This window comes from Megascapheus bottae, chromosome 5 (genome assembly GCF_031878675.1).
Source record: "Megascapheus bottae isolate mThoBot1 chromosome 5, mThoBot2.hap1, whole genome shotgun sequence".
NCBI lineage: Eukaryota > Metazoa > Chordata > Mammalia > Rodentia > Geomyidae > Megascapheus > Megascapheus bottae.
Genome location: NC_143513.1, coordinates 62,013,014 through 62,036,163, shown reverse-complemented (window position 1 = coordinate 62,036,163; position 23,150 = coordinate 62,013,014). Strand labels below are relative to the sequence as shown.

Genomic DNA, 23,150 nt, shown 5'->3' with positions numbered 1-23,150 from the left:
ATATGTAACTTAAGCAGAATTTCAATTTTAAGTTACTGCTTTGTTATTGATTTTTTGTTTTTGTTGTTTATTTTGGGGAGTTAAGCACTCTAGATATTTACAGTGTTTAAACAACTAGCCCAGATTTTCCTCTGAAAGTATTTCAGAAAGCAAGACTAAGAATTTCTGATAGTGGTTTTTGGGATGATCTTCAATCAAATATGTTACAAGAATGTTCCCAAAGTGAGAGCTGAACAACAACTTAAACATGTTATATTTTATTGCTATCTGATAAGAGAATAATAGGAACTATTAAAGTAGTCATGAAAAGTGCAAAGTGCTGTAGACGAGATTTTTCACTTATGTTAAACATGATTGGTGAAGATGGTGGGTAAAATAGTTTGTATCTTCCACCACCTTGCCTTGTGCTGAAATTTGGTAAGTTGGTGAATGCTTAATCATTTCCATTTTTGGACTGTGCCGTTAATCCAAATAAACCCTTCTTGATTCATATGAGAAATTACCAAATATAAGGTTAGAGACAATCTCTCATGTTTGAGATCTGTTTCTACTTTATAAAATAATTATATGGGAACACTTAGAGCAATTAAATCGGTTTGACTTAAAAGTTCTCAAGCAAAATGTAATTCTACAAAACGCGAATATAATCTAGTATTGATATATCTGTCCTTCTTTGCATGGATAAGTACTGGGTTTTATTTTTTGAACATAAACTATATGTTATATAGCCTCTGGAGTCAGAGGTTCTGTAGTTCCAAAGATAATGGAGATTTGTTCTAGAAATATAAAACATTATGGAAAACAAAAGGCTCTGCAGCATATCAGATAAAGAAAGCAAAGAGATGGCATGGATTCCAGGAGAGGACAGAATAAAATACACTGGTGATAACACACAAAATATGTATTAAAAGTTAAGTTGTATTTTCTTAGGTCCACCTGGAAGACATAATTTCTTCCCTTGGCTCTCTCCCCATTCACTCTACAAATCCCCACCCAACACCGGTAGCCCAGGCAACTGGCATGCCTGGGGGCAGTGGGAGGTCCCCCAGTCTGAGGTATTTCCCCATCCTCTGAGATCACATCCACTTCCTCTGTGGCCACACCCTTCCCGCTATCTAATCTCTCACTTCCCTCCATTAACTGTTTGGCTCCTCTCAAGCCTGTCTTGGGCAGCCAGATGTCTGCTCTCTCTCACACAATCAACCCTCTTTTCCTGAACTGCGTGGAGTTTCCTTTCGACAGACTTTATATACTTGTTTTCAGAAATGGTTGAGAAGCCAGATATTGATGGCTCTCACTTGTGATCTTAGCTACTCAGTAGGCTGAAATCTGGGGTCTCCTGGTTCAAAGCCAACCCCAGAAGAAAACTTCATGAGACCTTTATATCCAGTTAACCAACAGAAAGCCAGAAGTAGAAGTATGGTTCAAGTAGTAGAGCTCCATCCTTCAATTAAAGGGCTAAAGGCCAATGCCAAGGACCTGAGTTGAAGCTCCAATACCAGCCAGAGAACAGAGGGAGCGGGGGAGGGGAAAGGAAAGGGGAAAGGGAAGGGGCAAAGAGAATGAGTCCAGACTACAAATGAAAAGTATCTTAGATAAGCAGAATACAAGCAAAGCTCTGCATTACTTGTAAGAATTCTTCTAAATTACTACTTGATGATAATGTTAAGACTTATGAAATAAGGCTGAATCTTATTCTGTTTCTTTTATGGTTTTTGGTGATACAGATGTTTAAACTCAGTCACTTGGTATGTGGGTGCTCTTCCACTGAGCCACGACTACAATTCTTTCAGGCAGCTGATTATTTTTGACTTAGAGTTTCACATCCTGCCTAAGTAAGTACTTGGATTAAAAAATTATTTAAGACTTCTCATTGTACTTGAGATTGTATGTGCATGCCACAACGCACAGTGCCTTTCACTTGAGAAGTAGTTCCAAGAACTCTTTTACCTGGGCTGGCAATGGAACACATGGTAGGCAGAGCTAGGCTGACAGGTACATGTAACAAGGAGTCTTGTGAACTTTACTGCTTGGGCTGGCCTCAAACCAGGAAAACTTCTTTTCAGGCTCCCAAGTATCCAAGACTCTGGGTGTGAGCCTCTGGACCCAGACTTGTTATCTGACTTCACCCATTTCATTTAGATTCCAAAGAAATCATTGAACATAACCAAATGGAAATTAAATATCATTTTACAATTGATGAGGAAGTCTATAAGACTAAATTAGTTATCTAAACACATGCGTAATTTACAATAAAATGCACTAATGTGCTTCTTTTTTCTAACATTCATTAGTTTCCATAGTCTGTGGTAGCTGAGCTTGTGAAATTCACCTCATCAGAAAATCCACTGCAATATTCTTCAGTATATAATGAAGTTCCCCTTCCATTTGCTTCCACTGGATATATGACTGGGAGGAAACCTGACAACATAGGCAATCAGAATATAACTTATGATACAAAGCTCATGTCAATGAACTGCTTTCTTCCCATAATTTTGTATGAAAGTCAGGTCACAAATTTCTTATGCGAGTTCAGAAGAAGAATTTCCTGTTAACTGAATGGCATAATGTATCAATAGTTTTACTTATATCTTGAAGTCACCATGCTGAGATTCGTACCTAGTGCATATAACTCATTTGAAAAATGAGTAGTAAGACAAAAATTTCACACACTGGTTAGCCAGATACTTCTGGCAACACTAATTCTCAGTGGGTCAGTGCTAAAAGGCACAAACTTCTACAGGACTTTCCGTATTGCTATCATTTATAAATGCTTCTTCAAAAGCCGCTGGAAGTTACTATGCCTCAAAAAATGACTATTTCAAAGTACTCCATACATAATACTTCTAAAAAGTTGGCAAATCCTGAGTGGCTTATGCTTTGTGAATCTAGCTACTCAAGAGGCTGAGATCTGGGGATCGTGGTTTGAAGACAGCCTGGGCAGAAAAGACCTGGAGATTCTTATCTTCAATTAATTACTTAAAAAATGGAAATGGGGCTGTGGATCAAGTGGGAGCCTAGCTATAAGCACAAAGAAGATCAAGAACAACGTGTGGACCCTGCGGTCAAGCCCCACAACTGAAAAAAATTATTTTTACATTAGCAAAAGGATATCTATCTGAAGTGAGGTTGATAGAATCCAGGTGACGAACTACATATATGATTAAGATGGTATTGTTTCCATTCTTGCTTTATTTGTATATTTCTTTGACTTCGTGCTTACTTTGCATCATGGTGTGGTTCAGACTGCTAGGTATCCCTTCTCAAATATATCTTCTCTTCTTCTTCCTCAATGGCTAAACAAAATATCTGCGTTTTATCTGAGTACATGTGCACATCTGAAGGAAAATCATTTTCTCATCTTGTTTAATGTGATGTGTGACCATGTGATTAACTTAGATCAATAAAATGACATTAAAAATATTCTGAGAAAATTTCTGAGGCTGTTCCTTAAAGCAAGGGTGTACTCTAATGGGTGATACACTTTGTACGTAGCTATTTGCCCTATTCTGTTGAAAAGACCTTGACTATGCAGCCGGAGTTGCATTTGTTATGTTGAAATGGGGGATAGTCAGGTGGCTAGCTAGAATGTGCCTGGGCTACAGACACTTCGCACAGTACAGCTAGTCTTATCTAACAACATCAGGAAAACATAAACATGCTTGAAAGCTTATTAATGTAATCTTAACTTAAACAAAATTCATTTGATGAAATACAACTTGTTACAACTTTTCTCAAGTGTTCTAAGACCTCATCTCTTTCAGAAGGTTTTACAGGACTATACAGTTCTATGTACATGTACCTATTCCTATGAATATTTCATTTTCCAGTCGTGACCATATTGACTCACCAAAACATTTTTTAAAGGACAACTTGATCTCTTAAAATTTAGGTCAGATAATAGGGACATTGGACACTTATAGACTAACAATAATGCAGTTAACAAGCTCATGATAGAATTGGGTGTACTTATGTCCTCACTACTTTCTATCTCTAAGTGTTAGCAGTATGTTTTATTTTTACATCACATCAGTCTGGTTAACAAAGCGAGTGATTAATTAGTATTTTTACATGCTACACATAACAGTAGAGAAAGGATGTTATTATAGTCTCAGAATATGACAGGATTTTTTTGGCTAATTATCTTTATCTTAAGAATCTAGACAACTTCAAATGCCATCATCATCATTAAGCCAGATTCAAATCTCTTCATGAGGTTAGATAATGAATTGTATTTAGCTCAGCAAACCATTTTACTAAGTAGTACAAGGTGTGTATACAAATTACCTTTAATTCTAACTCTTGGGAAAGCTAGCAACTTGTAGTGAATGCAAGGAACCATAATTATAACATAAATCAGGTAAGATACTCACTCTGAAGTACAAGAGAGATGTGAAGGAGAGACGAGTCACAACCACTAAGCAAAGATTAGGCAAAAGTTCTAGAAGAAGGTGGCAGTAGCACTTTTTAGTCAGCTTAGAATAAATGGTCTTCTCATGGGACACTAACTGTGGCTTCACCAGGCACCAGGGATGACATGGGAGGTTAAAGAGAAGGGTTTAGAATCCATCCATTACATAGAGTCAGGTCACCCAGCCTCAAGTTCCTTCCTCAGGAAGAGTGCTTGGAAGATAACAAAACAGCCTTCACTCCAAGGAGATACACTGATCAAGATATATTGTACCCATAAGATGCTTTGTTAAATGCCTTTGTCCAACCACTTAAAGAATTTAAAAAAAGGCCGGGAGTTTGGCCGAGTGGTTAAAGTGCTTGCCTAGCATGCGCGAAGACCCAGCTTCGATTCCTTGGTACCACATACATACAAAAAAGCTGGAAGTGGTGCTGAGGCTCAAGTGGTAGAGCTCTAACCTTGAGAAAGACCAAGGACAGTGCTCAGGCCCTGAGCTCAAGCCCAGGACTGGCAAAAAAAAAAAAGAATTTAAAAAAAAATCCAAAGCAGAGTGGATGCTCTTTTAACTCCTTGTCACTGAACTATTGTTGCATGTAGCCATTGTTCTTTCCCACTGCCTCTCAACAAACAGACTATACAGGTGTCTTTTGTTGTTGTTGTTGTTGTTGTTTGGTCATGGGACATGAACTCTAAGCCTGGGTCCAATTGCTGAGCTCTTCTGTTCAAGGCTACCACTCTACCTCTTGAGCCACAGCCCCACTTCCCATTTTGTGGTGATTAATTGGAGATAAGAGTTCAGGTTCTTTTGTGCCCAGGCTAACCTTGAACCTTGATCCTTAGATCTCAGCCTCCTCAGTAGCTAGGATTATAGATGTGAGCCACCATCCCTGGCACAGATGTCCTTTTTTTTTTTTTTGACAATTTTGTACCTACTTTTTGTGTGGTGATGCAACACACTTATAATACTTGTGTGGATAAGTTACAAGATTGCTGATAGAACATAACAATTTTATTCCTTCACTCTAGTACATTTTGAAACTCCTATTCTCTTAAGATGATTACAAGATTTGAGATCATACTTTAACTCTGGCAGATACCAGTCTTAAATTAGGAGGGGCACAAAATAAATGGAATATTTCAAATTTTTCTGTTTAACTTTCTTTCACGTTATCTACTTCCAAATCTTGGCCTCAACCAGAAAAATTGAATGCAATCCTTCTAGCCACATCTTCCCAGAGAATCTCATCTGAAATCTGCCCATGACAAAGCTAAAACTATAACTTTCTTCTTTTTTTTTCACCTTCTAAAGGATGAGGAGATGTTAAAGACCATAAAATGCATTAAAGTGATCAGCCATTATGCTAATGCACAACCTGGGTAGTTCTGGGTCAGTAACATTACAGCCCCAACTTTCTTGATTGAAAAGGGACATGGTGACCTGGCCAAATTGGTTTGGCAGCTTTGTTTCTTATCTCACAATGATAAAGGAGATCTCTTTGGAGCTCTGGATCTTGTTGAATTGGGGTACAATAGTGTTTCCATTCTATCTTTTAAAATAAAGAATGGACTGCTAATTCCTTTTTATAAAGGAATGTTTGATTTCATTAATTTAAAAAATAATACTATGCTTAAAAACAAGCTTGAATTATCTCAGGTTAGAGAATAGATTTAAATATTAATTTTGGTAAAAAGTAGGCATGAGGGTTTGCAGTTTAGCATAGCTCAGAAAATGAAGAAATAAAGGACCTAACACTTCAAAGATGGGACAACGATGGGATGGGATTCTATTTCTGAGGCATGTACTTATTTCACAGCTTTATTACTACTAATGCAAACGATTTCAGGGGAGGAGAGAATCTGAATTTAAATAAGTACTTGTGGCAACACAGCACCAATTATACACTCCATAGCTATTTACGTCCTCTGCTGATCAAGGAGCAGTGGGAAGTAAAATTGACAACACACTAGTGCAATCACAATTACGGGTCAAACTTCAACAAGTCTATTTAAATGGTTCCATTAGGTCCTACTTGATATACTGATTTACATATATTTTGACTATTTTCAGACATGTTATCTACTTTAAAATGCTGTGATATAATCATTTCCCATAAAGAAGCATTAGTCCAGTAGATTACCAAATAAAATGGTATGCCACGCACACAGATTTCTGCAGAATTTAAACTGAGTTAGAATACATCTACAAACATATTTAACTAATTAAAATTTCATTTGGATTCCACAGCAGGAATATTTAATAGAGAATTTCGATATTTCCAAAGTGTTTAAATGGGCTTATCTCTGGAGTGTTAGTACATTTGTGAGATAAACAAAAACTGTATATATATGACAAGAGACATATACTTATATTGACCCAGTCTTATTTATTACTATATACTACATTAGTCTGATCAAAATGTAGCTTCACCAGGTGATTTTTTTCCTCTGCAGCACTTCTATAAAGCTTTTCAAATACTGACTTTTTTTTTATTTGAGACAGGTCTTGCCATGCAGCCAAGGCTGCTCAAACTCACAATCCTCCTGCCTCAACCTCCCAAGTGCTAAGATTTGAACTGTAGGAATGAACTCCCAGCTCCAACTATTGCTGTTTAGGCATGCTTTATGCAACAAAAAGGCCATGTTTAAGCCCACTTCCTATCTAAAACTGCATAGGACACATGCAATCCAAACTGAACTATAAGGCATGGAGATTCAGAAACCATCCCAAAGTTTATCAGTTCTCTTATATTTAGCTATCACTGCCATTCAAATTCCCCAGTTGTCTTTTGTGATTCCAATCTCTTGTCTGCCCACCAGAGGAAATATGGTGTTATAAACATTTCCTTTATCATGTTATTGCTTTAAAGCAGAATTTTTACTCCACATATACTTTTTCTTAAGCAAGATGCTTAGTTTTACCAATTTTTAAGCTCATTAAAATAGTATTGACCCTATATACATAGTCAAATAGTCCCATTTTTTTGCTTGTGATCTTCTATTTTATAAGATCCTTTCATGTTGAGTGTAATTAACTGTTGCTCTAAAAGTTTTTGTTTTTTTTCATATAAAAAGTTGAATTTATTGGGGAAGTAGATGGTGAACTGACCAGCCAGGGGAAATAGATGGTGGTGAACTGACTGGCCAGGGACACAGTGCAGACTCGAGAGCTGACACTGTGACCCCGAGTGGCTCTCAAGCAGGGTTTTTTAAGGGCAAAACCCATGCAGTCGAACCTGGTCACACAGGTGGCCAATGGGATTGTCACATACACAGAGGGGCCATTACCAGCTCCGGCCACACACAGGTAGCCAATAGGGTCACAGTCCAGTGTTTGAATTTACCTATCACCTTAGTTGGAATTGGCATGCAAATTGGAAAGGTCTCCACACAGAGCAGGGCCCCTGCCCACCCAAGCTGATATCCCTCCTCATGGGGGTGGGGAAAAGGTCAAGGTTGCCCCTCCCTAGAAGGGCAAAGGTGGCTGGGCTGTACCACATATCCCTCCTCATTGGGGGTGTGGGGAGGTCAAGGTGGCTGGGCTGTACCATTGTTGACCTTCCACAATGGGGCGAGGGGGGGGGATTCTTAGGCATTTTGGATGGCACCAGTCCCTGCTCCCATCAACACTCCCTGCTTTTCTTTAGCCTAGTCAAATCCTTGACTAGTTTAGTACAAATGGGGTTATACTGGGTGTGTAAGATCATCCGTTTGATAACTCCAACCCTCTTTTTTACGAAGGATATCATCTCATTAATTACACAAGGGTCAATCAACAATAACATTACAATAATCACCAGTGGGCCAATAATGGCTGAGATTAGAGAAGTTGCCCAGGGGGACCAGTTGTACAGCCTCTCATACCATCCTTGGGACCCCTGTCTCTCACTTTCTTGCTCATCTTGTCTCCTCTTTACAGCTGCCAGGCTATCTTTTATTACTCCAGTGTGATTCACCCCAAAGAAACATTCTCCTCCCTGGGCGACACTCAGTCCTCTAGGAACAATATATCTAGTCCTCTTCTGTTCTGGAGGACAACTTTAGTTAGGGACCTCAGTGAGTTCTCTGGGAGTCTGAAAGTCCAGGATCCTCACATGCTATATTCACCTAGGAGTGATGAACCCAGTAGCTCGTTCCTGCTACCTTCACAGTGGTTGGAGTGCTGGGAATCACAGCATAGGGTCACTTGAGTGCCAGGGTACTGGAAACCAGACGATGAACATATCCGCAAATAAACTTGTAAGGCCTGTAATGACTCCGAAGGCCTTTACCTTTCACCCAGGCGACTTTCCCAAAAAAGATGGTTAAGAATTCCTTGAGGATAATCAGAGACTCTCTTGGGTCTGACGCCATCGATGGGATTCCATATCCACAAGTGGGACTTGAACCCACACCTCACCATGTGGTTAAGGACTCTTCCCGGCCCATGCACCAAAAATGTTATGGGGTCAAGAGGAGGGGATCCACACTCCTCCCAGGTAGGGATTCCACGTCCCACCAGAGTCCACCACACAGAGACAGTCTCATACAAAAAAGGTGAATTTATTGGGGAAGTAGATGGTGAACTGACCAGCCAGGGGAAATGGTGGTGAACTGACCCGCCAGGGACACAGTGCAGACTCGGGAGCTGACATTGTGACCTGCTCTATAAGTTTTTATTTCTTCCTTAAAATGTCATTGGGTTAAAATGTGACGTATTTGGCAATCTAATGCTATTCTTTATAGAAATCATTCATAAATGCAATTGCTTTATTAAAATATGTCCATGCTTATATGGTTTTTGTTTTGTTTTGTTTTGTTTTGCCAGTCCTGGGCTTGGGCTGAGAGCTTGAGCACTGTCCTTGAAATTTCTCAAGGCTAGCACTCTACCACTTGAGCCTCAGCACCACTTCCGGCTTTTTGCTATGTATGTGGGGTACTGAGGAATTAAACCCCGGTCTTCATGCATGCTAGGTAAGCACTCTACCACTAGGCCAAACTCCCGGCCCCAGCCATGCTTATATTGTTCTTGTACAATTTGCAAAACTTTTCTGAAAGCAGAATACAGCACAAGTCTACAAAGAGAGTCAATTTAGGATAGAGTAAGCAAAAACACAAACATCACAACAGGGCCCTTACATCTTTTTAATAAAAATATTTTGATGCTAATATTTATTCCAACATTCAAACTATTGATTTTTTTTGCCAGTCCTGGAGCTGGCACTGTCCTTAGGCTTTCTCAAGGATAGCACTCTACCACTTGAGCTACAGCACCACTTCCAGCTTTTTCTGTGTATGCGGTACCAAGGAATTGAACCCAGGGCTTTGTGCATGCTAGGCAAGCACTCTACGACTAGGCCACATTCCTGGCCCCTAGTGATCATTTTTTAAGGAGTTGAAATAAAGTATAACATACACCAACTGTAGAAGAAAGTTATATTAGTTTGAACCCTCACAATACATCCATCTCAGAAACCAGTGCCTTGATACAGGCTAGCGTTGTATCCTAACAGAGCACTAATATGTGTAGGTAGCATTCTTGAAAGTTCAGAGTTTAATGGAGCAGAAGCACTCTAGGTGCAAGACTCAAGGCATCTTGACAGTTTCTTCACGGGCTGTACTGGTATAATTCAATAAGGCAATGCTAATATTCACTCTACTGCATCTCTGGATAGCATTTAATAACACAATGGAGTGACTTCCACAATAGTATCACAATATTTCTCCAAATAATTGTTAAAAGATTCAAAACATAATTATTCAAAAATATTCATATCTATTTTATTTAGATGTTTAGTGGACCTATAAATTTCTCCTTCAGGTTCATCATAGTAATGGTAATGGAAACACTTTCAATTCCAATGGCTAAGATCACAAAATCTCGAAAGAGATCAATAGCATCCTCTAAAAACTGAAGTGTTATGATTTACTGTTTTCACTGAGTCACTGAGAAATATGTATTCTTTTTTCCACATTTTCATTAGAATCTATTCATTATACAACTGTACAAGTGGGTTTTATTAGCATACGTTCACCAGAGTTTGTTGCTTTCTGTTTAGGGAACAGTCTTAAATGAGATGAATATTGTTGTAGCTTATTTCTTGATAAGTAGTGATGTTGCACATTTTCCTCATGTTAAAATTCTTAATTAAAAATATAATGTTGCCATTTTCAAATGCATAAACTTAACTTGTATTTTCTTTTTTACTATCAGGGCTTACAGTAACATTCATAATGTAGTCAGTACTTCCTGAACATTATTCCTCCTTCCCATGTTTTGCTCCCACTATCGCTCTGCTAACCTCCTCCCAAGTTGTATACTTCTTATTACTGTGGATATTATGCGTTATTCTGTAATTTTCTAGGTCTTTGTGGGTTTTTTCTATTGTAAAAAATGAAATTACCTTTTAATGACTTGAATTTTTTCAATTTGGTATTTGTTTTTATTTTGTATTTGCAAAACATCTTTATAAAATTTTTATATAATTTCTTCAAGTTTATCTTCACTCACTTAATTCCAGGATCCTAATAAGTGATGACTATCCTTTATTGTCAGTCTTCAATGATGAACATTAGAATTTGATTACATAATAGAATAATAACTATTATATAGTTCTTAATAACTATTATATATTTTCTAATTTTGCAGATAATACCAAGCTCAAATTTCTTCTTAAGCCATGAATAACTAATATTAATTATTACATTGCAGGTTTCTTGAAAAGATCCTTTAAGAGAATGGTATGGGAATTTTCCAATCCTTTGTGCAGAATCTTCCCAACATGAATTGTGCACATGCATGTGAGTGTATTTCCAGATATGAATGTTTATTTCTTTTGATATTCATATATGTTGCTAATTCTCAACATTAATGTTTAACTAAAATTTGTAATCTCTCCAACAAGCTGATGGCAGATGATAGGTAATTACAAATGGGATTAGTGATGCTAAGAAACAGGATCCTTGTATCCAGATACAAGGACAAAGATGAAATATTCTATCTAGGAATTAGAAAATCTGACTTTATTAAACACAGAATATGCCAATGTCTTGAATATGGACCTCTGAACCCCAAGGACTGTGAGAAACTTCTATATAGAGTTCACACAATTTTATATAGTACACACATATATATTATATGTATGTATATGTGTACGTGTATGTGTTTGTATATATCTACAAGTTGAACTCAAGAAATTCACCTACTATAAAACTTTTTCTAAATAACATGTTATTTCATAATTTCATTTTACTAAAGAGAATATCTATGTTTTCATGTGTTTGTATTTTTTATTAGATTCTCATGCCATAAAATGAGTAGAGATGGGAATTGAAATGACTACAGTCTGAGAAAATAAATAACTTCTTTTTTGGTTGATAGCCATGAAATAGTATGTTTGGGCAGATGTTGATATCCTACATAATCCTGTGCAAGGCACCAAGATGGATTTTTTCCCCTCCATTTAAAATGATGGAATTGAAACACAATCTTTATATGGTACCACAAATGCAAAACTTGATTAGAAAAGAATTAAATATCCCAAGTTTTAATTTAAAAATTCTATTGTGACATGAAGTTTCTTAACATTCTAAGTATTTTATTAAAACATAACAAACTTAATTGCTAAATTGAAGTTATTTACATTAATTTGCAAATCACATTAATTACATAAATATGTAGTAGCTCTTATAAATGTTCCCTAATCGCATCAACAATTCAAAAAACAAAAGCTAAAAATTTAGTCTAAAATGTATAAAATAGAATATTATGAGAATTCATTTACTAAAATGGGCTAATAATATATTTTCAGCATTTAACCCACACAGTATTCTGTTAAGATTTAATGTTATTCCTAAAAAAAGTAATACTATTGGAAATCTCCATACAAAATATGCTCTATTGTATGCCCCAAATGTTACTGGGCTTCTCCATATGTCTAGGGCAAGCTCTTTTCTTTTTTTTAAGTATTTTTTATTGTATTTAATAAAAGGGTTACATGATATTTGCCAGATAGAAGGTGCATTAATTCACATACATTGATATGCTTCCACATGTCTTGGTCCCCATTACCCTCACCCCCACTCCCCTTCTTGGTTTTCCCCCCTTCCCTTTCCAATTTCAAGTAACCAAATACAAATGTATCCAATATATCAGATAACAAAGTGAGATATTGTGACAATATGAGATAACAAAGGAACAGCAAAAGAAATGAGAGATAACATAGCACCTTAACGACAGCAATCATTCGTTATATGGCTTTTGTTTCAATATCCTAGAGATCCATTCAATTAGCTTCCTACTATATGGCCTTATGTATCAAGTTTTTGCTCTATTGCAAATCTTTGCTATTAGAGCCCAAGGTTTTTACTGGTTATGATGAATGAGGGAAAACATTGAGCCTAAGTTCCTTTGAGTCTGGCTTACTTCGCTTAATATGATTTTTTCTAAGTCTTTCCATTTCCTATCCAACCATCCAGAAACTAGGGCACACTAAATCCACTAGCACATCAATGTTCATTGCAGCATTATTCACCATAGCAAAGATATGGAACCAACCTAGATGTCCCTCAGTTGATGAATGGATCCACAAGACGTGGTATTTGTACACAATGGAATTCTATGCTGCTGTCAGAAAAAACGACATCGCCCCATTTGTTAGGAAATGGAAAGCTTTTTTCTTTTATGATAGTTTTAACTTAAAGACAAAAGGTTATTTACTTTCAACCATAGGATGCCAAAGGATATGTAAGGACAGAAATCCTTTGTGCTAGCATTAGAAAAAATTTCTTTATTACATTTGAAAGCCTGTAACAACAACTCTCAGGCTGAATTACATCTTAAATCTTCTACTTGTCTGCACTACATACAAACCCTCAGCCTAATTTTAATTATGTTCTAAAATCTAAGTGCCAGTGATTGTATATAGAGATTCTCTTCTTGAATACTTGTATGTTAAATATGTCACTTGAAATATGATGTAAAAATCAATGTTAAAACATTCTTTAATAAAAAAAGAAAAAATGGAAATTAAAGTTCAACATGAACTTGGAGAGAATGTTGAAACTATAGTAAAAGTCCTCTTGATCTGTGTGATGTCTTCAATTCACTGAAAATACACTAGGTATGTGTTGCATATGCATGTATCTGTGTGCTCATGTTTCTTAAAAGTGATTCAGATTGTGATTGTGATACACCTATCTGATGAAAAGTCTCTGTTTTTGAGGATGTGAAGTGTTATTTTGTGTGTATGTGTGTGTGCCTCTGTGTGCATGTGTGTGTGTGTGTGTGTGTGTGTGTGTGTGTGTGTGTGTGTGTACCCTAGATGACAGAGCTTCTTTTTGTGGTTTCAGCAGAGTGAAATACTAAAGAAGTTCTCAGTGAACTTGTTCCTTCACACTCAGCAAGTATTCACTAAGCTTCTCCTTTCAGTTAATGTTGTACTATGAGACAAGTACCCTTGTGCACTTTGCTGTAACATCAACAATGAGATGACATATTTACTTAGTTTAACAGGAACTTTGTATCAGGTGGTAGTGAGTAAAGCTGAATAGGGAGAGAGATATTATTTTATGAGATATCCATATGTGTTTTATATAAATAATTCTTCTCACCAGTCACTCTTAATCCACTCATGGATTTTAGTATTTTTTAAAACTCTCTAGGGAGTGTTTCAGGCACAGACTAGAACCATACACATGGGGCTCAGACATCACTGCTGTCAGCTTAATGTGATTTGATGCTGCTATTAACTCAGGGTCTGTTTTCTGAGTATCTTGATGATTTATGTATGATATGCTCTTTTCATATTTTGGGTGAAATTTGTGAATATGCTCTTTGAACACAGTCCTAAAATACATAGGATTCCAGAACAAGTAATACCATATTAAACTGCAAATTATTAAGAATTAAAATAATGACATAGTCCTTTGAAGTATTTTCTTTGGAGTTTTGGGTGATACATTAACTTGTGTATTTTCCCTGTGTGATAATTGCTTACTTTTAGGTGCTAGCTCATTTACAAAATGTTTCAGAAGTACTTTGTATTTAAAATTACTGAAATGCAACCATCCTGGATATATAATCTTTATTAGCTTTTACATTTGAAAATATCACCACATTATTACTTCAAACTTTCTAAGATATTTTGCAATTGGCATAAAGTATAATTTTTAACTGCTTAAATAATAGCCTAAAGATTAGTATTGCTTAGGGATATGATATAATTCTGTGTGCAACAGCTATTGAAATGAAAACATTTTAGTTTCTATAAAAATAATTGCAAATGTAACTGGGAAAAATAGCATTCCAGAATATGTCTATGCCACCAACCTAGGTAACCCATCAAGGGAAGAGGGACAGGAATTATGTGAATGTTATTTATATGCAGTATTATTCTGACTGAATTCATTATAAGGTTTATGGCTTATCTTTCAAATTCTATCAATTGGATGAATGCCTACATTTTAAAAGAAATCTCTAATCAAATCACAGGAGTAATTTTGCATGACAGTTCTTAATCTTCAACTTAAATACTTCATATGCATTATACATAAATAACATTTCATATATATGTATATATGTATTAATTGAAGATAGCTCAGTTATACAGGACTAATCTGCAGATAAATATGCCATTTGTGCTATTTATGAACTAATTCCTATTTATGCTACGCTACATGTTTTAGATGTGAGGTGTTAAGTGACATATTGTAAACTTTTTAAATTGGGAATAAATAATTAATTTGGTTTGTATTTAATATACAGAATATTAATACATATGTAAAAGATTGAATTTATTTCAAGTAGAGTGGTAATTTTAATCAGTATACTTGTTAACATTCAGATGTAATTGCTGATTTATTCTAATGATCTAACATTCTATACTCTCAGATAGAAGGCTGAAATTGGACAGAATACTTAAGGGAATTTCCTGAATATGTGCTTATTTTTTAACATTCTAGAAAGTATGCTTTGACTATAATTAGCCTGTTAGATGTTCATAGCCTGTTAGATGTTCAAATCAAGATGAAGTTGATTGTTACTTTCTGATGTACATTACCTCTATTTAATATACTGATGATTTTTTTCATTTTTTCCTGAACAAATTGATCTAAGACAACTCATAAAAGGGGATACATATTAGTAAGTAAGCACAAGAAAAGTTAAATAAAAGAATGAGGTAACTTTATTTTTCCAAAGTAAGAACCATCGTTATTTTATGAAATGTATTTAAAATTTTAAGTAATGTACTCTAGCGAGCACTTAATAAAATATATTGTTAATTTTCCTATGAAAACAAAGTCACTTACTTTTGCCTGGCTTTTCTGTTTATTAGAGTATCATAAAATGGGTGGTTTCAAAATGAGTAGGAAATTATACATTTGGTTTTGATATGTCATGAAAGATACTCAGATCTTCTTCATTTTTTTTTTTAATTTGGCCTGGGTGCTGTCCCTGAGCTCTTCAGCTCAAAACTACCACTTTACCCCTGAGCCTGGCTGTTGTTCCTGAACTCTTCTGCACAAGGCTACCACTCTACCCCACAGCCCCACTTCTCCTTTTCTAGTGGTTAATTGGAGATAAGAGTCTCTTGGTCTTTAGTTCCAGGGCTGGCTTTGAACCTTGATCATCAGACTTCAGTCTCCTGAGTAGCTAGAATTTACAGGACTGAGCTACCAACCTGGTTTCCCATAATTCTTAATACAAAGTCTTAGCTGAGACAAAATGTAGACAATAAGAAGAAGTATGATTTAAGTATTGTCTTTTCAAGCATATCAGGTACAGCAATGGTGATATTCCACATGCAGAGATATTCCTCTCTCTAACACCACCTCATCTGTTATGAAAGGACATTATACACAAATAACAACTTTGGGACTATAAGTGTTGTCTTTAGATTTGAGCTTCCTGTGTAGGAGGTAGAGAAACAAGCCATAAGGGAGTTCACCCAGGCTAAGGACACCACAAATATTAATAGTTGGATTGTATAAGGAGCCCTAGGACACCTGAAATTAGTGACATCCCAGTTAATAAGATTGTATTTGTTAGTCTACCCTTCCCCCCTTTTCTTTTCATTCTCCCTCTCTCCTCTCCCTTTCCTTTTATATTGTCTTTCAACCCCTCCCTCTCTCTTACTTCAACCATTTTTTCTTAATATTCTGCTTTATCTTTTATTAAATGTGTTTTGCTTATCTTTAATTAATTTCAATTTAAAGTAAACTCCAACTAAGTTAGGAGTTTTACTCAACACTCAAAAGCAGTGGTTCATTTTCTCCCATCTTGTTTTTGGAGGCCAGTGATTTAGCTCAGTGGCTTGTTGCTTGCTACACTGAAGGTCCTGCATTGCCAGCAATAACCATAAGCCTGTTTGGTGAAAAAGGAAAATCGGTTGCCATTTTACAGAATGTGGATGCCAGATTTTGTTGGGAGCCAGAAAGATCACTGGAGTTCTCTTGTGTTGTGCTTTTCACATTGGCTTCCAGTAGCTTAGCATATTGATTTTATAATTTATGGCTTTCAAAGCCATTTACAATCTTGATCTTTCTTATAGTTCCTATGTGCCCATGTCAGTCAGGAACACTGAAATTGTTGCATGGCTACATGTTTTCTATTTAGCTCCAATTAAAAGAAATAGTTCAGGTCATTAAAATCAGGATTAAAAGCTTGCACTGATTTTTGCATTTTAATGTCTAATATTCTTCAAGTTCTATTCATGTGTCTGGAGCATATTTCGTATGTTTAGAAGGAGAGCTTCGATAGGTAGGTCCTTTATACAAACTTTGTAAATTTCCTTTGCATTGTGTCAGTTATTATAATCAATTTAGGTAATGGGATAAACTATGCAAAGGAAAAAAGACAATGAATAAGTGAGCAATGAAGGGAAAAATGAGTTAGAACATCATGCCTTCTTTTGAGTATTAAAGGATCTACTGATACTTGATTATTCTTTTAAATGAAGTATTCTATCTTTATTCATGTTTTAAAATATTATCTTATAGTTGTAAAAAGGACTTGCCACTTCACAAAGCAGTTTGTGTATACAGTATACCTGGATAGATGTCACCCCTTTCAACTTTCTCACCTACTCCTCCCTCCCCTGCTCATCTCTTCCCTCAATTCTTCTTAATTTTGTAGATGATGCATTAATTGTTTACTGTATTCTCTTGTTTCCCTCTTTCTCCTTGATCTTATTTCACCCTTTAAAGTGCCTGCTTTTTTGGTGTTTTATTTTGTTGAATTTCAATTTTGCCTCTCTAAAGAATAACACCCTTGGCCTCTGCTGGGTTTTGTGTTTATATTCTTCTGGCTGCAATGAACTTCCTTAAAAGTTTCCCGCTGCCAGAGCTGGCTGAGGGACTCCAGCAGCAGCAGCTGGATATGGAGGCTGTACTTAAAAGGAAGGGCCTCGCACCTGGACCCTCAACATCCCCCCAGAGCTGCCTGTCTTGGTTAGATGGATCTGGATTAGGATTCTCACTGGAATACCGCACCATTAGCTTATATATCTCCCAGGATCTAAATGCCTATCCTCGAGAACATTCACATGTTATGGTGAATTCCAAATTTGAAGAATCAAGAAAATCTCTTTCTGATGAAGAAGACAACAGTGATGATGATGTAGAACCTACTACTGAATTTAGATTTGTGCCTAGTGATAAATCAGCATTGAAAGCAATGATAACTGCAATGGGTGAATGCCAGGCCCTGCATCCAGATCCTGATGAAGAGGATGAGGATGATTGTGATGGAGAAGAATATGATGTGGAAGCACAAAAACAAGGACAGGGGGATATCCCTACATTTTATACCTATGAAGAAGGAGTGTCCCATTTAACAGCAGAAGGCCAAGTCACACTGGAGAGACTGGAAGGAATTCTCTCTCAGCCTGTGAGAAGTCAGTATAACAAGGCTGGTGTACGAACAGAAGATTCAGTAAGAGTTATGAAGATGGCATGGAGGTGGACACTACACCAACAGTTGCTGGACAGTTTGAGGATGCAGATGTTGATCACTGAAAGGGCTTTAATCTCCTTTAAGATTCTCCTTGGAACTGTAGGAGGGAACTTGGTGCCTCTTCCACTGTGGAGTGGGGCTGATAAAAGGCTTTTTTTTTCCCCTTCAAAACTCACTTGAACCAGTTCTTTCTCAAGACAAACTATTCTGAGGCAGCAGGTTGTCACCAGCAGAAGATACTACGACCTTTATTAACAAAGGAGACTTAACCAGGGGGTGTTGTAGTTTATCACTTACCCAAGCTTTTTGTGTCTGGTGTTGTCTGAGTAGGCCTTTCCTTCCTGACCACTAGCAGGCCTCTGGTGAAATACACAGGAGTTTGGGGTATAGGTTGATCAGAGTGGAGTTTGCAAGAGATAGTTTGAATCTGAGATGCCTCTCTGGAACTAAGAATACCTTTACCCTTAAGAGACAAAGTCAAGATGACAGAGGTTGTGCTCCTCATGGATATGAGTCTTACTAAACTGGAGCCCAGATGAATGAATTCAGGCCTTCCTGCAAACTCTGGAAAACCCCAACTGAATCCTACCAATGATGCAGAGGCTAGATTCTGCCCTGTTTTACCATTGGCTCTGCTCTGGTCTCCTAGGTTATAGCCTTGATTTCCACTCTCTTAGGTTCTATAACAGATCAAATGAACTACTATGAAGTCCTCAAAGTCCTTCCCATGGTAATTGTTTGTCTTTGTAATAGCTTAACAAATAAATCTAGATTTTCTATCTTTCAAAAAAAGAATGACACTCTTTCAATTCCTCCTTGGCTCTACTATATTTCAGTCTGGTTTCTTGGTTCAACATTTGTGAGAAGTAAACATTAGGTTCTGTTTCCACTCCCCTGGCTGCCTGCTTTCTCTATGAATTTTCAATCAGGTCTCCAAGCTATAACTTTCCATTCTTGGAGACATTTGATGGCTGCAATTTCTGTGTTGTCCCATGCGTCTGCAGCATTAACCTCTTTATACGTTGTCCTCTTGAATCCCATCATGTGTAGGTGCAGGTTTCTACTCCATTGAGTCAACTACCACTTATCTGCTGGCCCTCCAGTGTGCAGAGGCTCAGTATGTTCTATTCATCTGTTCTCTTCCTATTTTCTTTGACTCCCATAGTTTGATACCTTCCATTATTTTATAGTAACCTTGGTGGTGTGTCTTTTGGTAAAGCAAAGTTAAACACACTGTTAAACTAATACCCATAACTTACAATGAAAATGGTCTAAGATTTGTGTTTTAAAGACCTATCTCAACATCTTATAAATAGTATCCAAAAATGCTCTCCAAATAACAGCTTGACACAACTATCATGCTGTATATTAGCTCTATATGCATAGGCATTACAAGTTAATATGGTTAAACATTAACTTCTGTGTGAATGAAATCTAAGTATTTCAGACCTGTTCACCCATATTCATTGATACTTTTTCTATACTAGGTTTTGGATGTCCAGAAGTGAACAATACAGATGGATCCCTTTTTTTCAGGTTTTTGGCTGTCTAGAGGGGCACAGTTGGAAATGTTAGACATGCAGTGCTGATGACTATGGAAAGAGTGAGTTTTTTTGTAAAGTGTCTGGAAGTTACTGTCTGGAAAGGACTCAGAGCAAGGCTCAGACAAGCTATCAGTTGTTATGCATGTTTTGTTTTGTATTTCTAGCTTGAAAAACATATTTTCTAAAGTCAATACACAAAAACTGTATGTTTCAGTGTTCACTGAATCCAATAGGAAAAGTTCTTTTGCCAAGCAAGGTCTGGTGAACTTTTTGGAGTGAGCAAGTTAAGGACTATTCTCTTAATTACTTTGTGAACAATGATAACATATCACTATCTTGATATCTACAGAGGAATAAGAACAGTTATTCCTTTAATCTTTTACCTTGCCATAGAAGAAATTAATTCCTGAAAATATTGGAAAAGACAACTTAGTTTATGTATCCCAGAATAGTTAACTCCATGTGTATTAAAATTTCATGTTTTGAGTAGAGTAAAAATCAATAATGTCTAGAATACATAGCTACTATTTTCATAACTAACATCAACATGCATATTACCATAACAAGAACACCATGGTGCAAATGTTACTTAAAATAAGTATTTTTACCTCAAAATAAAACTAAAAGAATGAAGGTTGAAGGTTTTAAATATTGGTTAAAATTAAAATACTTTTAAAATGCATAAAATAAATTTCTTATACTAAATTTATTTTAATGAATAATCTCTCAATCAATTTAACTTTCTTTTCCATTTCACATGGCACCTCTTTCTCTCCCTTCTCCCCGTATATTAGATAATGTATGTTAAACTTGATCCCAGATACTGGAAGTGTCTGTGTATATAATTTATTTTGAGGAAAATGACATCAAACATCAATTTGTGGGCAATTTCTTTACACTGATATCTTGACAAGTTTCATAATAAAATGAGAGGTCATAGACATGGCCAAACTTTTCTTAGATGGAGGTTCTATAAAAATGTTTTATAGATTCTCTATGTAATTTTTAAAAAGAAAAATGAGATCCCTAAGATAGCAAAAAGCATAATAGGCACATTATACTTGGAAAATGACTCTGAAATACTTGAAAATATGTATTTGTTAAAAAGTCATTTTGTACCTGAAATTAATTTATCTTGGAAAGTGGGTATTTCTTCTCTGATGTGATATGATTTAGTCCATATCTCCTTAAAAAAAGGTGTGAGACAGACCTATGGCCACCTAATCTTTGACAAGGGAGCCAAAAAAATAGAATGGAAGAAAGACAGCCTCTTCAACAAGTTGTGCTGGCAGAACTGGTTAAGCACCTGCAGAAAACTAAAGCTGGATCCTTCTTTGTCACCTTGCACTAGAATTAACTCCAAATGGATCAAAGACCTGGAGGTAAAAGCTGACACACTGAAAACTCTACAGGAAGGAATAGGAGATACACTAGGCCTCCTTGGCACAGGTCGAAACTTTCTTAATAAGGACCAAGAATCACAACAAATCAGAGAAAGGCTGCATAAGTGGGACTGCATTAAACTGCAGAGCTTTTGTATGGCAAAGGACATAGCTAGTAAACTAATCAAGAAGCCTACAGAGTGGGAGAAGATCTTCACCAACCAAACAACGGACAAAGGCCTCATATCTAAAATATATCAACAACTCAAAAAAGTGAATCACTCCAAAACTAACCTCCAAAGCAACAACCATCCCATTAAAAAAAGGGCCAAAGACTTAAAGAGAGTCTTCTCTGAAGAAGAAACAAAAATGGCCTATAGACACATGAAGAAATGCTCAACATCTCTGGTCATAAAAGAAATGCAAATCAAAACAACTCTAAGATTCCACCTCACTCCAGCTAGAATGGCCAGGATCAGGAAAACGAATGACAACAGATGCTGGAGGGGATGTGGCCAGGAGGGATCACTACTACACTGTTGGTGGGAGTGCAAACTCATTCAACCACTATGGAAAGCAATGTGGCAGTGCCTCAAAAGGCTAAACATAGAACTCCCCTATGACCCAGAAATTCCACTACTTGGCATTTACCCAACCACCCAGAAACAAGGACATACTAAACCCACTAGCACAACAATGTTCATTGCAGCACTATTCACCATAGCAAAGATATGGAACCAACCTAGATGTCCCTCAGTCGATGAGTGGATCAACAAGTTGTGGTATTTGTACACAATGGAATTCTATGCTGCTGTCAGAAAGAATGACATCGCCCCATTTGTTAGGAAATGGAAAGACTTAGAAAAAATCATATTAAGTGAAGTAAGCCAGACTCAAAGGAACTTAGGCTCAATGGTTTCCCTCATTTGTCATAATCAGTAGAAACCTTGGGCTCTACTAGCAGAGATTTGCAATAGAGCAAAATCTTGATACATAAGGACATATAATGTGAAGCTAATTGAAAGGACCTCCAGGATAGTGAAACAAAAGCCATATAATGAATGATTGTTGTCCTTAATGTACTATGTTGTCTCTCATCTCCTTTGCTGTCCCTTGGTTATCTCATATTGGTATAGTATCTCACTTTGTTATCTGATATATTGAATTTATTTGTATTTGGATATTTGAAATTTGATAGGGAAGGGGGGAAAACCAAGATGGGTGGGGGGTGTGGGGGGGAGGGAAATGGGTACCAAGACATATGAAAGGGTATCAATGTATGTGAATTAATGCACCTCTTATCTGGCAAATATCATGTAACCCTTTTACTAATTACAATAAAAAAATAGGTGTGAGACCTTCAGAAAATCACCAAAAAGACCCCCTAAAGAAATCAGATGGAAAGCCTTTATAAAATTGTGGGGAAAAAACTCCAAAGCTGTTGGTATGAGGAGGACAAAACACACCTTGTCATCCACCCTAGTATCTTAGGATATCTATAAATCCTTTCTCAATCCAGAAGTAGAAACTAAGGATTAGATGATAATAACTACTTAAATGGAAATAGATCCCTAACAGATCCATTAGTGTGTCCTTTCTCCTCACATGTCTGGCTCTTCTTTACTATCTCCATGGAAGCACTACCTTCTCATTTTTAATGATATCCACACAAGGTCTTACTGAGATTTTCTTTTCTTGCATTTTTGAGGATTTGCTCATCATGAACCCACTATTAACTTTTCTTTGACTTCACAGCCTTTCTACTTTTCACCAGTTTTTCTTCTCCTCATATATTACACATTTAAATTCCTCTATGCAAACATAAACAATGAGGAAAACGATGACAACAAATTTCCTTTAGCTGCTTTTTCCCATTCAGATAT

General features: G+C 36.6%; 1 protein-coding gene and 1 pseudogene across 2 annotated transcripts in view; one reads left to right on the top strand and one right to left on the bottom strand.

The window, feature by feature from the left end:
- Positions 1–23,150, bottom strand: part of Kcnd2 (potassium voltage-gated channel subfamily D member 2) — a 479,662-nt gene that overhangs the window by 238,431 nt on the left and 218,081 nt on the right. The gene's annotated exons all lie outside the window — the stretch shown is intronic.
- LOC150063492 (methylosome subunit pICln pseudogene) lies at positions 17,691–18,439 on the top strand (annotated as a pseudogene).